This window comes from Hippoglossus stenolepis, chromosome 18 (assembly GCF_022539355.2).
Source record: "Hippoglossus stenolepis isolate QCI-W04-F060 chromosome 18, HSTE1.2, whole genome shotgun sequence".
Lineage (NCBI taxonomy): Eukaryota > Metazoa > Chordata > Actinopteri > Pleuronectiformes > Pleuronectidae > Hippoglossus > Hippoglossus stenolepis.
The window spans coordinates 17,505,415-17,521,033 of record NC_061500.1 but is presented as its reverse complement, the minus strand read 5'-3'; positions in this window follow the sequence as shown (position 1 = coordinate 17,521,033).

The window sequence follows — 15,619 nt, the reverse complement described above, 5'->3', positions numbered from 1 at the left end:
TCATAAAACAGTGATGACATTTTACCTAGTTTTGACGGAGAAAGAAACAAGGATTCGTGGTGACGTCCAAGTCTTAAATTGAGTGTGCAAGGGAAATTGTGAATGATTACGATTTCGTACACTTAATTAATAAAGATGGGTAGTGACGGAAGCAAGAGTCTTCCCTTACCCAGAGGGTCCCATTGTGGATGCCAAGATTGCGAAGTGGGGACGGGAAAGTGTGACATTTCTTCCAATATGGTCCAAAGACTTTGCTTTTCCTCATAATGGGTCATTCAGTGTCGACAAAATTAAACTCATAAGAGAAAAAACAATAAAAATGTGACAATGTGGAAAGACAGAAGATAATATAGAATTGTCTTGAAATGTGGAAAAAAGAAACAGAATGTAGGGACAGAAAACAAACGTTTAAACAGATGCTAAGTAAAAAATTTAAAAAAAGAGATTAATGGAATTGAGAAAGGTGAAAAGAAATCACATAGATCTCTGTATCCTCCATTTACAGGGTGTGGCGGTCCTCACCTCGACGCCTGCTTTCCTCCTCCCCATGACAAAACCCTCCTCAATATGATGCAGTGACAAGACCAGACTCTACCGACCAACGAAGAGTCAGTCGCTGACTATCTGACTCGTCTGACTGTCCTGTTTGACCAGCACAGCGGCATCCCTGTCCCTCCGCAACTGGGTGACCAACCGGGTGCTTATGAAACACATCTGAAACAGGCCTTCCTGAATGGTCTGCTTCCTCCACTATGGACAGACGTAAGCCGCACCTCCATCGGGCTTGACGATGCTCGCTTGACAGAAGTCAGGCGCCATGATGAACATGCTGAACGTCAGAAAAAAGAAGTCAAAGACAAAGCTCAGCAGAAGATAAAAGATCAACAGTTCCAGAAAGCACAGCTAACCATGATGCAGGCTGTGCCAGCACTGGTGGGGCCCCGTAGGCATGATGGTGGCGACAGCAGAGCCAACTTCAGTGTACCAGGAAGAGAGGGGCGCGGTCGCGGACGAGGCCGTGGGCGAGGCTTCCCTCGACGTCTCCCACTGAGCTGAGACGAGTGTTTCATCTGCAGACAGAAAGGACACTGGGGAAGTGACTGCCCCCAGCGGCAAGAGGATGGGGGGGGAAAGAACTTTCACTGCTGACCGAAATACAGGAAGTGAGCGGGTAGCGGGTGGAGAGAAGACGACTTGCCTACCCACAGAGTAGCAGAAAAAAGAGAAGTGAAACACACAAACACGCTCATGCAATGAAGAACAGCTTGCTGTACTAAACACACACACACACACACACACATAATGTTAAATAAATGATGCTTTTAAGAAAATGCCTCAACTCGAACTGTGTGTTAACGGTCACAAACTCAATTTCATGGTCGACTCTGGTGCAGATTATTCTGTGGTTAGGATGTCAGATTTACCCACATCTCCTGAAATGAGTGGTCGCTTTATTTTCTCTCAAGGCTCAACAGCAACAGTAAAGGAAAATTTCACAGAACCTCTCCCGTGCAGGGTTAAATTTGACAACATCCCATAAGATTTGAACATGATTTTCTGTTGTCTCCCTGTATTTGGTATCCTCCCCTGATGGAGTGACGGTTATGCATGATTCTTCACCTCCTTTCCTCGTGTCACAAACCACACATGAGCAGCTGTTTGTATATCAGTGGCATATTCCTATAAATACCTCAACTGATCTGCTCTCCATGTCAGTCTCTCTTGTCACCCCTTTTTCTGATTTTATGGACACTGATTCATTGCACTGCACCTTACATGTGATAGACACACCAGATCACGTTTATGAATCTCTGTTTTTGCCTTTTCCCGATGATTCTCTGAATGTGTCCAATATTTTTAGTCTGGTTCCAGAAGTGCAGCTGCCGTCTCACTCACCGACCAGCAGAAGGCACTGTTTCGCATCTCGAATTCCAGCCCTCAAATCTTGCTTTCCAAGTCCCATGATGACCAGTGGCACGACTGAGGCCCATTTGTCAGATCATGCCAGGCCGCCGTTGATTGGCTACCCACAACTACGCCTGACGTAATGTATTCACCCAGTCTGAGTGCATTTGATCTAAAAGTTTCTCCTTTACTTTCAGATCTACCTGAAACACTGTGGGCAAAAGACAAATACGATGTGGGCCTCATCAGAAACTGTGATCCAGTCAATATCATTCCAAAGTCTGATTATTGACCATGTAAACAACAATATCCACTCAGACAGGAAGCGGTGGAGGGGATACGCCCTGTTTTTGAATCCTTTTTGCAGGCTGGTGTAATTGTCCCTGCCCTGATTCGCCTGTCCGCACTCCACTGTTTCCAGAGACAAAGGTCAACCTACTGATTGGCGATTTGTGCAGGATTTGAAGGCTGTGAATGAAGCTGTAATTGCTCGATCGCCTATTCCCAACCCATACACGCTGCTTTCCCAAATTTCACTTGACGCAGCGTGGTTCTGGTTGTAGACTTAGCCAATGCTTCTTTCGGACTAAGGGAAGAACACAGCTATGTTGCTGAACTTCAAGTCCAGTGTTCTCCACGACCTGACCTTTCTGACGAACCTCTTTCTAACTCTAACTTGATTCTGTATGTAGATGGGTCCACCTCACGTGACCCTGTCTCTGGTACTAACTGTGTTGGTTTCTCTGTTTGTTCAGATAACAACGTTCTCCTCTCGAGTTCTCTTCCTCACCACCTCTCAGCCCAAACAGCAGAGCCCATTGCACTCACGGAAGCATGCAAGTTGGCTACTGGTAAAACACTCACAGTCTACACTGACTCCAGATATGAATTCGGTGTAACTCATGATTTTGGCGCCCTTTAGCAACACAGAAATGTCCTCACATCTTCTGGTGAAAAGATAGCACATCACAGTCTCATCACAGATCTTCTGTCTGCCATTTTGTTCCCAAAGACTGTTGCTGTATGCAAATGTTGTGCAAATACACGTGCTACGGATGTGGCTGATGCTGCTGATAAAGCTGCGGCTCGCCTACCACTTCCTCTTTCAAACAACAGGCTGTCACACTCACTTCCTCTTTTTCATACACAGACAGTATTTATCACTTCTGATATGTCCTCCTCTCTCTCTGCAGTACAGTCCACTGTCACTCCAGCTGAGATCTCCTTATGGAAAACCTCTGGGGCTATGTTCCGAACTGGTGTGTGGTATGGTCCTGACAACAAACCATGTTTGCCTAAACATTTCTTCCCTTATTATGCCAAGTTAGCTCTGGGTAAAGATCATAAATCTAAAATGAGGATGTTATCTATGATCACGGAACATTGGTTTACGAAAGGTTTCTCCACCTATGCTCAAAAATACTGTCAGGCATGCGTAGTCTGCGCCACACACAATGTCGGCAGGCCAATGGCTGCAACTAGCCAGGCAGCACACCCACCGCCTGTACGACCTTTTGAACATCTGATGATGGACTTCATAGAGCTATCACCATCAGAAGGTAAATCTCACTGCTTAGTGATGGTCGACATGTGGTCAAAATCGGTTGAAGCCTTTCCTGCCTCAAAACAAACTGCAAGTGTGCTCACCGAGCCAGTGGTGGAGCTGTGGAACGAGAGAATGGCACACTCAAAACTAAGCTTGCAAAGTGTTGTGAAGACACAGGTCTCACATGGACAAAGGTCCTGCCTCTGGTGCTGATGTACATGAGGATGAGAAAACGAACCAGGTCTAATCTTTCACCTTATGAGATTCTCTTTGCAACACCTCCCCACATTAGTGTGGGTCCTCTGTCCTCTCCACTTCCGTCCACAGACTTGTGTGATAATGATGGTGTTGTGTAACCTGATTTCCTCCTACACCTTCCATGTTTTTTTTTTATATGCTTGCTCAATAACAGGAAAGTACTTTTTTCTTTGCACAAAAACAGCAGCGGTTACCTGTTGTGTCCTCATCGCCAGGCATCGTATGTTCTAGAACCTCTCCATGGTGGATGTTGATCCTTTACGTACGTAAAGTGCATGGGTTGAAGACTCTTCAATATTCTTCTATGATTTGATGTTTGTTATGGTGTTTCTTGACTATGTTCTTGTGATCATTGTCTGATCGAAAATTGCACTGATCAATGTCTTACTACTGTTTTGACTATTTTCTGTGCACTTAGCGGATGCAACCTCAAAGTTCATGCCCTTACTTGGTCATTTCACCTCCTGTTGACCTTTATCTGTGCAACTGTGTGCTAGGTTTGATTTCTCTTTCTGTAGCAGTGATGCCAGACAGCAGACGTTTCCTGTCTGCTTTCTGTCTTGTTTCCTGTTAATCACATCGTATAAAAACCTTCCTTTTTTCCTATTCGTGGTTGCACTGTGAGCCATGTTGCTGGCTGTGTAACCCTCTGCAGAGCTAATAATTAAAAGTCAAAGAGAACACCGGTCTGAGAAACTCATTATTTCAAATCTCATGATAAATTTCCACTACATCCCACAATTATGTTGTTTTGGTTCCACCCTGTTTTGGTTTATTGTTTCACTGTATGAGACAAGAAAAAATGCTCTTTAAACCCACAGTGCACTTCCTGCAGCACCAAACAGGAAACTTAGTAATGAGCTGGTGAACATAGTGGAACATTTAACCATCAAAGAGCCAAATATTTCCCTTTGGAGGTGAGGGAAACCAAAAATCAGCGTGTTACAGAAACATGAATCTATCTACTAATTCCAGAAATGTCTGACTTTCTGTCCAGCCATCCGCATGTCTCTCTGTGAAACCCATATCTCACATATATCGGCTTCACACTTGGCATGTGTATTAATAAGACCCAATTTGTCTTGTGATACATTCAATATGAATAAACTTTGAATAAAGAGGTGACCAGCGCTCTGGGACTCATCAACATAAGTGATGTTGTTGATCACAACAACAGTACATCCACAACAACAGGCACGTTCAGGACAGCAGCAACGACAAAAGATTCTCCAGTCTGGGATTCTGCAAACTGAGTTGAACTTGACAGAACTTTGAACAAACAGCTTCAGGGTTTTTGTGGATTGAGTCCTGCAGTCGCTCTTTATTTGCCACGGCTCAATTTCCTGCAGGTCACTTTTACAGTTTCAGAAAGAAAGCTGCAACTGGCATCACCACAGATCAAACAAACATGTTTAGAAACGACACTGCACAAGTAAACACGGATGCTAATGTTGCTCTGTATCTGCTCAACTTTAGAGTTAATTATATGTTAACATTCTCACAGCAAAATTATGTTTTGTATTTTAGACTGTTCCACAAGTATAGTTTGACATTTTAGAGTTGGATGAGGAGACTGATAGGAGTCTAATAGCTGTGCATTAAGGAGCAACTACACCCTCAATTACTGTTTTTTGCACTCTGATCTTTCCAACAGGAGTAAGGAAAAACAAAACAAAAAAAAACCTTTTAACAGGGTAAAAAGAACGTTGAAACCTCAGAGAGAGACACATGTGAGGGACCCTCTCCCAGGATGGACGGAAGTGCAATAAATGCCAAGTGTAATGGAGAACATCAGAAAGATAAGGGTATTTGCAGCATTGATTCGAATAAACACTTTGTAGCATAATGGAAGGTCAATGAATGGATGGATTATTGGCAGTAATGGTCGAGTATCTGAGGAGAAATATTATATATCAAGCAGTCTTTTTGTAATCATAGTCCATGGTCATCAAGATCGGATGCCACTATAATCCACAGTCATTGTCCACTGCCGCCATTAGGATCCACCATCAGCTGCCACCTCGATCGTGGTCAACCACCACTATCAGATGCCAACATGATACAGGATCTGCCATTATTATCACAATCAGCCAGCACGATACAGGATCTGCCATACAGGATCCACCATTACGATCACGATCTCTGATACGCGATCCACAGATCATAATCCACGATGTGGCCGCAGACGCAGCCCTGGATCTGCGGATGATAAGGCAAAGGGACTCCGGGGAAGAAGTCAAGTCAGTAACATGTATTGATGAGATATTAATTTCTTTGATGTGATCAGGAAGGAGAAGAGGAAGGAAAAGCTGGGAAGAGAAGCTCCGTGTGTCATGTGTCCTCCGACATTCTAGACCTATAGCAGCATAACTAAGAGCAGGTCTAAGACAAGCCTGGACCGGCTCTAACTGTAAGCTTTATCGTAAAGGAAGGTTTTATGTCTACTCTTAAACGTACAGATGGTGTCTGCCTCCTGAACTGAAAGTGGGAGATGATTCCACAGGAGAGGAGCTTGATAGCTGAAAGCTCTGGCTCCTACTCTACTTTTAGAGACTTTAGGGACGACAAGTAAGCCTGAATTCTGGGAGCGCAGTGCTCTAGTGGGTTGATAAGGTACTAACAGCTCTTTAAGGTATAATGGTGCCATATTATTAAGGGCCTTGAAGGTGAGGAGGAGAATTTTAAATTCTATTCTAGATTTAACCAGAAGCCAGTGTAGTGAAGCTAAAACAGGAGAAATGTGGTCTCTTTTCATGGTTCTTGTCAGGACACGTGCTGCAGCATTTTGGCCAAGCTGCAGAGTCTTTAACAACTTCCTGCTGGAGCCTGACGCTGGGTTCACACAGTGCCATTCTCAAGCGCGCAGCCACCTGGCTGTTCACACCGGTCAGCCCGCGATACTGCTTTCTCCGCTTGTTGTTGTATGTAACCCGTTCAATGTAGGGGTTCAGGGGTAAATGATGATGGTCTTCATAGCCCCCCCCCCCACTCTCTTTCTGTCTCTGTCTGCCTGCTTGTGTGCTTGTAGTGGATGGGCAGATGGGGAAATTTAATAATGTGAGGGGAAAAATCTGGGAAATTGAAACTCCAGGACAACAGAAGGGGAATCCAAAGTATGGGATGCATATTTGATCATTTATATCATATAAAATATGTCATTTATATCATTTAAAATCATTTTTCAGTGTGTTTCCTGGTGCGATACGCTCGCGGCGAGTGAAAAAAATAGACTTGATGCCAAAACCATCGCTTTTCTTGGCGCTGTGCGGCGCTTCCGCGTCCGGTGTGAACCCGGCGTTATAATAAGGAATTACAATAATCATGTCTGGATGTAACAAAGGCGTGGACTAGTTTTTCTGCATCTTTTTGAGAAAACACATGTCTGATTTTTTAGATGTTACGCAAGTGAAAGAAGGCGGTCCTAGAAATTTGTTTTAAGTGAGAATTAAAGGACAAATCGGGATCGAAGATCACTCCCAAGTTCCTGACTGTTTCATTGGAAGCAAGGGCAATGTCGTCTAGCACAGCTATATCGTTAGATAATGTATCTCTAAGGTGTTTAGGGCCAAGTATTAGAACCTCTGTTTTATCTGAGTTTAATAATAGAAAATTGCGGGTCATCCAGGTTTTTGTGTCCTTGAGACATGCTTGGAGTTTAGTTAATTGATTACATTGTTCAAGTTTTATTGACAAGTATAACTGGGTGTCATCCGCATAGCATTCGAAATTTATCGAGTGTGTCCTGATAATGTTTCCTAGTGGAAGCATATATAATAAGAATAAAATTGGGCCGAGCACAGAGCCCTGTGGAACACCGTGGTTAACTTTGGTGCGCACAGATGACTCATCACTAATTTGCACGAATTGGAATCGATCTGAAAAATATGATTTAAACCAGTTTAGGGCGGTTCCTTTAATGCTGATTAACTGTTCTAGTCTCTGTAATAAAATTTGATGAATGCTGCACTAAAATCTAACAGAACGAGGACAAATCCCTGATCTGAAGCTATTAGAAGGTTGTTAGTGACTTTTGCCAAGGCTGTCTCCGTGCTGTGATTAGCTATAAACCCCGACTGAAAGTCTTCATATACATACAATATAACACATTCTGCTCTCTATGCCCAGTGAAATGTATTTGTGAAAAGTTTTCCAGACATTCCCAAAGTTTAAGAAATAGCACAAAACCTTTGACAGTCCACTTTAATCCTCTGAGATTCAGAAGTAACACTGACAGTGACTCCATAAATATTCATGATAAGGACGTAGCTGTACGCTGTAGTTCACTGCCTAGTGTGAGTCCCAGTCCTACTCCGGTTCTCTTGGTTGTATCACTTCATTGTGGTATAAATCACTAAATGTGAAGAAGGTTGTGCGGTCGTGCTTTTTCCAATCAAGAAATATCCCTGCAGTCAGACATTGTGTGTCTTTTTTGACAGTTTTGATAAATTAATCCATGTTTTTTTGTCTTCACTCTGAGAATATTGTGATTCATTATAATCCTGCTTCAGCCTAGGTCTGTATTGGCCTGCCTTCATTACTCCAGTATGGACTCTCTTCTTTGACGGAGTTTAGATTTTAATATAGAATTACCCATAAGAAACTATGCAAGTGAAGCCCCTGAGTACATTTCTGAACTTTTGTGTTGTCAGTGCTTGATCTTAAAGGGGACATAGCATGCCCATTTTACCACAAGTTGATATGGTTCCTTGGGGTCTTAATGAAATGTCTGTAACATACTTTGGTCAAAATACCACAAGGATCATTTAAAACAGCACCCTTTTTACCCTGTATAAAACAGCCCTCCACAGAGCGACCTGTTTTGACTGCCTGTTCCTTTAAATGCTAATGAGCCAGCTCCCCTCCCCCTCTCCCCATGATTTTAAACGATATAAATTACATATTTTATATGATATAAATTATCAAATATGCATCCCATACTTTGTATTCCCTTGTTGTCCTGGAGTTTTAATTTTCCCAATCACATAATTAAATGTCCCCCTCTCTGCCCATCCACTACAAGCACACAAGCAGACAGACAGAGAGAGAAAGAGAGGTGGGGGGCTATGAAGACCATCATTTACCCCCAACCCCGACATTCAACGGGTACAACAACAAGCGGAGAAAGCAGAATCGCGGGCTGACCTTATATGTACAGTCTATGGGGCTGACCAGCGCGGAGAAATGCTCGTCCCGTGTGTGAACAGCCAGGCGGCTGCGTGCTGGAGAACGGCGCTGCGCTGCCTCGCAGCGGCACTTCCTGTCCGTGTACCCTGCGTAACTACTGTAACCCGGCGGAACTACTGTAACCCGGCGGAACTACTGTAACCCGGCATACAGTAGAGCTGAACACTGCGGAAGTCTTCCACACAGCTGGCAGTGTGGAAGACTGCTGAGGCAGCGCAGCGCCGTTCTCAAGCGCGCAGCCGCCTGGCTGTTCACACGGGACGAGCATTTCTCCGCGCTGGTCAGCCCCATAGACTGTACATATAAGGTCAGCCCGCGATTCTGCTTTCTCCGCTTGTTGTTGTACCCGTTGAATGTCGGGGTTCGGGGGTTACAGTAGCGCTGAACACTGCGGAAGTCCTCCACACTGTTGGCTGTGTGGCGCTGACACAAATTCCAGCTCACGCACGGGAGAGCGAGCGGTCGCTCCCGAGCAGCTGCTGCAGCCTCCCAGTCCCAACGATCCAGACAAATGCCACATGTGAGTGAATCGCGGGCTGACCAGCGGAGAAATGCTCGTCCCGTGTGAACAGCCCGCTGCGTGCTTGGGAACGGCGCTGCGCTGCTCGCAGCCTCCGTGTAAACCCGAAGTAACGAGTGTGGGGGACGGGACGGGGGGTGGGCCAAGACCATGTAGGAGACTTCCAGTGTATTGTTACGACACAATACCCAGGAAGCGCAATCGAGTCGCTCAAGCATGACGTTTCTGACTTAGAGGAACTATAACAAAACGCTCGAGTGTTTTTCCCCAGAGTTTTTGGGTTGGTAGACATGCCAGATACCCACATTAACCTGTAGAAGCACTAACAAAGTGGAATTTGCATGCTATGTCCCCTTTAAGGTAAGTGATACCAAGCATTTTCTCTCAGTTGTTTAATACTTTTCTAGTTGATAAAATAGAAAACTTGATTGATTCCACACCAGGGAAATTCACAAGAGAATAAAAAAGGCAATAGAATAAAATAAAACCTTTCACAACAGACAGAAAATATTGTTTGTAGGGTGTACTGTCATGCCCTCTGCCTCATCTGCCCCCTAGTCTCTCTCTCTCTCTCTCTCTCTCTCTCTCTCTCTCTCTCTCTCTCTCTCTCTCGGTGCGTGTGTGGAGACTAATTGCAGATGAGGACCTGGTGTGCTGGAGTTGGGGCCTTGGCTACACAGGTGCTGTTGATCGGTCAGCTGCCTTTATAAGCTCCAGCCCTGCTCTCAGTCTTCGCCGGACTATAGACTAAGTTACCATTAGTACTGCCAGCCACAACCTTTAGTAATGATACTAGAAGATTCTGAACTTCCTGTTTTGCTGTGTCCTGACTTTCCCTGTCTCCCTGCCCAGGATCAACAGCTGGACATTAGCCCTGACTCCAGACTCAGATTTCTGCCTGCCTGCCTGCTCCACACGGACATTCATTACCCCTGACTCCAGCCTCGGATTCCTGCCTGCCTACCTGTTCCACACGGTCATACAAATAAACCCTGTTTGACTTGACTTCTGCCTCAAGCCTCTCTCTGCCTCTGCGTCCAAAGCCTGGTCTTAACAGTATAGTCCGGCCAAGATGGACTTGGCGGAGCAAGCTGAGGCCCTCAAACAGACAATGGCCCTCCAGGGAGCACATCTGGGCCACCACGACAAGGCCCTGCATAGCATCAAAGAGAAATTGGATCAAGTCACCACCGCCCTGTCCACTCTTATCGTCCGGCTGGACGCAGCCCCTGCCCCCGCCGCTCAGGCCCCTGCTCCTGTTCAACAAGCCCCTCCAGCCGCCCAACCTGCCCCTGCTGCGGGCACTGCTGTCCTCGAACCCCGTATTCCCCCACCAGCTAAATGCTCCGGTGACCCTAACACCTGTCGCCAGTTTCTCACCCAGTGCCAGTTAGCCTTTAATGCCCAGCCCATTAGATATGCCAGTGATGCTGCTAAGATCACTTACCTGGTTAATTCACTAGAGGGACGTCCGCTCAGCTTTTATAATGCCGTCTTCGAGCAACACTCCCCGCTGGCCGTGTCTGCCGATGCCTTCGCTACAGAGCTCAAGCGGATGTTCGATCACCCGATACGGGGCCAGCAAGCCGGGCAGCGGCTTTCGAGGATCCGTCAAGGATGACTGACAGTCCAGGAGTTTGTGGTTCACTTCCGGGGTTTGGCGGTGGAGTCGGGCTGGAACGAGGCCGCATTGATCACGGCGTTCCAAAATGGCTTAAACCATGACATTGGGAAGGAGATTGCACTCCGGGGAGATTTTAAGACGTTGGACGAGGCCATTCAACTCGCCATTAAAACCGGCGACCAACTCCTCCTGTGGCGTGCTGACTCCGCTAGTTCCCCTGATTACTGTCGCTCTGAACAGCTGACTCCCCTCGGGGCCCGCCGTGAAATGCCATACATTCCCGAACCAGAGCCCATGCAGATAGACGGCCTCCATCTGTCCCCCGGAGAAAAGAACCGCAGAATGAAGACCCAGTCCTGCCTGTACTGTCGTCTCCTCTCCCATCCTTGTCTACCCTGACCGGTCACTGCAGTTCGTTGTGGAGGTGGATGCGTCTGAAACTGGGGTAGGTGCTATACTCTCCCAACGCTCTCCTGAAGATAACAAGCTGCATCCTTGTGCTTTCTTCTCCCACAAGCTTGATCCCCCGGAGAGGAACTATGATGTTGGCAATCGGGAGCTACTCGCTGTGGTGTTGGCGTTGGAGGAATGGCAACACTGGCTTGAGGGTGCGGAGCACCCCTTCATTGTGTGGACCGACCACAGGAACCTTTCCTACATCCGGACTGCCAAGCGTCTGAACTCTCTTCAGGCAAGGTGGGCCCTGTTCTTGGGAAGATTCAATTTCACCTTGACTTACCGTCCAGGTTCCAGGAATGTGAAGCCGGATGCCCTGTCACGCCAGTTTACGGTGGAGGAGGCCATGCTCCACACGGACGTTCTTTACCCCTGACTCCAGCCTCGGATTCCTGCCTGCCTACCTGTTCCACATGGTCATACAAATAAACCCTGTTTGACTTGACTTCTGCCTCAAGCCTCTCTCTGCCTCTGCATCCAAAGCCTGGTCTTAACATGTACACTGTATTTGTGCATTAGTATAAGGGGATATTGAAATAGACATATCCATATATATGCATTTATAGACCTTTAAAGATAAAAAGGCACATGATTATACAAAATGAATATAAAAAACACATATTCACCATATTAGCACTATAGTATAACTGTGTGTATAAATGTGTGTGTGTGTATATGCAAAAGTAATGATTAGTAGCTGTAATGTGGACAAACTGTGCAGTATTAGGTTTATATTGGTGCTGTGGAGTCTGACAGCAGTGGAATGAGGATTGATGTTCTTTTGTCTGCAGCCAAGAATCAACACTATCTCCTTCAACCTAATACAAGTTGAGGTCCAGTTATTAGTGGTGGGTGGATCGATCCTAATATCAATACCAACGTTGGTATTGATATTGATCAATACCAGTGTAATGAGATCGATACTTTAGTTTCAGTTTCTCTCCTGTATGCACTGCTGCGGCTGTCTGTGTAAGTGCTGCTGCTCTCAAGTGCTGCTCCAGTCACAGCGCGGAGCAGGCACACTTTGCGCCTCCTCCCCCCTCCCCCCGGCCAGCAGCACAGCACACAAGCAGCACAGAGACGGAGCAGAAGAATGGCAGAGAGGAAGAAGAGCGCCGTGTGGCTATATTTTCAGATTCAGGCTGAAAATGAAATGACAGCAAGACATTTGCAAAAAGTCAGTCAAATACAGTGGTAACACCACTAATTTATACAAGCATATGAAAAACCATCCCAGAGAAAATAAAAAAACGGAGAGGAGTTGAGAAATCCCCCACCCCCTGGCCCCGACAGACCCACACCTTTTAGAGGCCTTTCAGTCTGGCAGAGAATATCCAGGTAGATATTAGTGGTGAAAGTAATATTTTAGCCATCTTCGGCATTAGTTAATATTAATTTTCAAAGTGTAAGTGGTCATTTGTTACTTTAGCCAACTAAAAAAGTATGATTACGAATAATCTTTGCCCAAATTCTGTCCTGGATTTTAACTAATTAATAATCCAAAGGAAAAATCACAAAAACAATTAAAGGTCATGAAAATTCATTCAGATTTAGCAATTTGATGATGCATCCACCTTAATTATAAAAAATTATCGGTATCGATATCGGCGATACTGGCCCTGTATTTACTTGGTATCGGATCGATACCAAATCTTGCAGTATCGCACACCACTACCAGTTATGGTGCAGTTAGTGTAGTGTGTGTGTGGTGTCAGTGTGATGGGAAAGGTGAATCATTGGACAGGAGTGCCTCTGTGTGTGCAGATGCTGTTGCTGATTGGCTGTTCGGGTTTTTTTTTTCCTTCAGACTTTGGGAGGGAACCAACTCACTGGTCACGATCAGCAGCATAAAGAGTGCGAGAGAGACGAGACACGCAGAGAACTGACACGCGGATTAACCATATTTAATAGAATCGTTTTTAATATTGCTGTTATTGCTTCATTTTTCACCAGCACGATGTTTCCAGTGTTTCCAACAGTGCTGGTTCTGGTGTGTGTATGTGCTGCCTCAGCTGGGAACAACAACGGTACGAACAACGGTACGAACAACGGTATGAATAACGGTACGAACAACGGTACGAACAACGGTACGAACAACGGTACGAATAACGGTACGAATAACGGTACAACCAACGGTACGAATAACAATACGAACAACGGTACAAACAACGGTAAGAACAATTCACTTATAATGAAAAATTAACACCGGTATATAAGGTTTGATATGTTTTACTGGGTTATTTTATTAAAACTGAAAAGGTGAGTTGGTTAATGAATACTTATCAACTACAGACAAATTAAAGGGAATAGGCTATGTAGTGGAAATTTATCATGAGATTTGAAATAATGAGTTTCTCAGACCGGAGTTGTCTTAGAGTTTTAATTATTAGCTCTGCAGAGGGTTACACAGCCAGCAACATGGCTCAGAGTGCAACCACAAGTAGTTAAAAAAGGAAGGTTTTTATACAATGTGATAAACAGGAAACAAGACAGAAAGCAGACAGGAAATGTCTGCTTTCTGGCATCACTGCTACAGAAAGAGGAATCAAACCCAGCACACAGTTGCACAGATAAAGGTCAACAGGAGGTGAAATTACCAAGTAAGGGCATGAACTTTGAGGTTGCATCAGCTAAGTGCACAAACAATAGTCAAAACAGAATTAAGATATTCATCACAGTAGTAAGACATTGATCAGTGAAATTTTCCATTACACTCCCTGTGACGGTTCTGTACAAAACTGGGACTCGGATGCAGAAGGAAGCACGGGAGACAAAAATAAAGTTCAAAATAAAACTTTACTTCAATCCAACAATCCAAAGGTCATACACGGGAAGGCAGTCAGAGAAAGCAACCAAATCCATTTAGGGAAAAAGCACAAAATCCAAAATCCGTAATCCTGGCAGAGTCAAAAACCAGACAAGCAAACACAAGGAAATTAAGGCTTGAAAGCACATGCACTCAAAGGAGACGATGAAAATCTGGCAGAGGGTGAGTGGAAACACAGGGTATAAGTAGGGCAAGCTTAATTACAAACAAGGTACAGGTGTGTGGGGAAACCTACAGGAAGTAAAACTAGACACTAAACACAAGAGCCGTGACAATAAAATATAACAGGAAGTGAATTCAAATAGAAACAGACTGAACAGATTATCACACTCCCCCCTTTTGATCATACAAATATGATCACAAGAAAAAAAATCAAGAAACATCATAACAAACATCAAATCATAGAAGAATATTGACGAGTCTTCAACCCATGCACTTTGCGTACGTAGAGAGTTAACATTCACCATGGAGAGGTTCTAGAACATACGATGCATGGCGATGAGGTCACAATAGGTAACCGCAGGTAACCGGTAACATCATCATTATCACACAAGTCTGTGGATGGAAGTGGAGATGGAGGACCCACACTAATGTGTGGAGGAGTTGCAAAAAGAATCTCATAAGGTGAAAGATACGACTTGGTTCGTTTTCTCATCCTCATGTACATCAGCACCAGAGGCAGGACCTTTGTCCATGTGAGACCTCAGCACTTTGCAAGCTTAGTTTTGAGTGTGCCGTTCTTTCGTTCCACAGCTCCACCATTGGCTGGGTGACCACACTTGCAGTTTGTTTTGAGGCATGAAAGGCTTCAACCCATTTTGACCACATTGACCATCGACCATCACTAACACGTCTGTGTATGAAAAAGAGGAAGTGATATGTCAGATGTAAGTGTGACAGCCTGTTGTTTGAAAGAGGAAGTGGTAGGCGAGCCGCAGCTTTATCAGCAGCATCAGCCACATCCGTAGCACGTGTATTTGCACAACATTTGCATACAGCAACAGTCTTTGGGAGCAAAATGGCAGACAGAAGATCTGTGATGAGTCTGTGATGTGCTATCTTTTTCAGTTCAGCAACACAGTTGTGTTTTTCCCTGTCGTCCGGAAGTGGAAGAAGCATTGGATTAGTAACCAGACCAAAATATATTGGACACATTCAGAGAATAATCGGGAAAAGGCAAAAACAGAGATTCATAAACGTGATCTGGTGTGTCTGTCACATGTGAGGTATAGTGCAATGAATCAGTGTGCATAAAATCTGAAAAAGGGGTGACAAGAGAGCGTGACAGGGAGAGCAGAT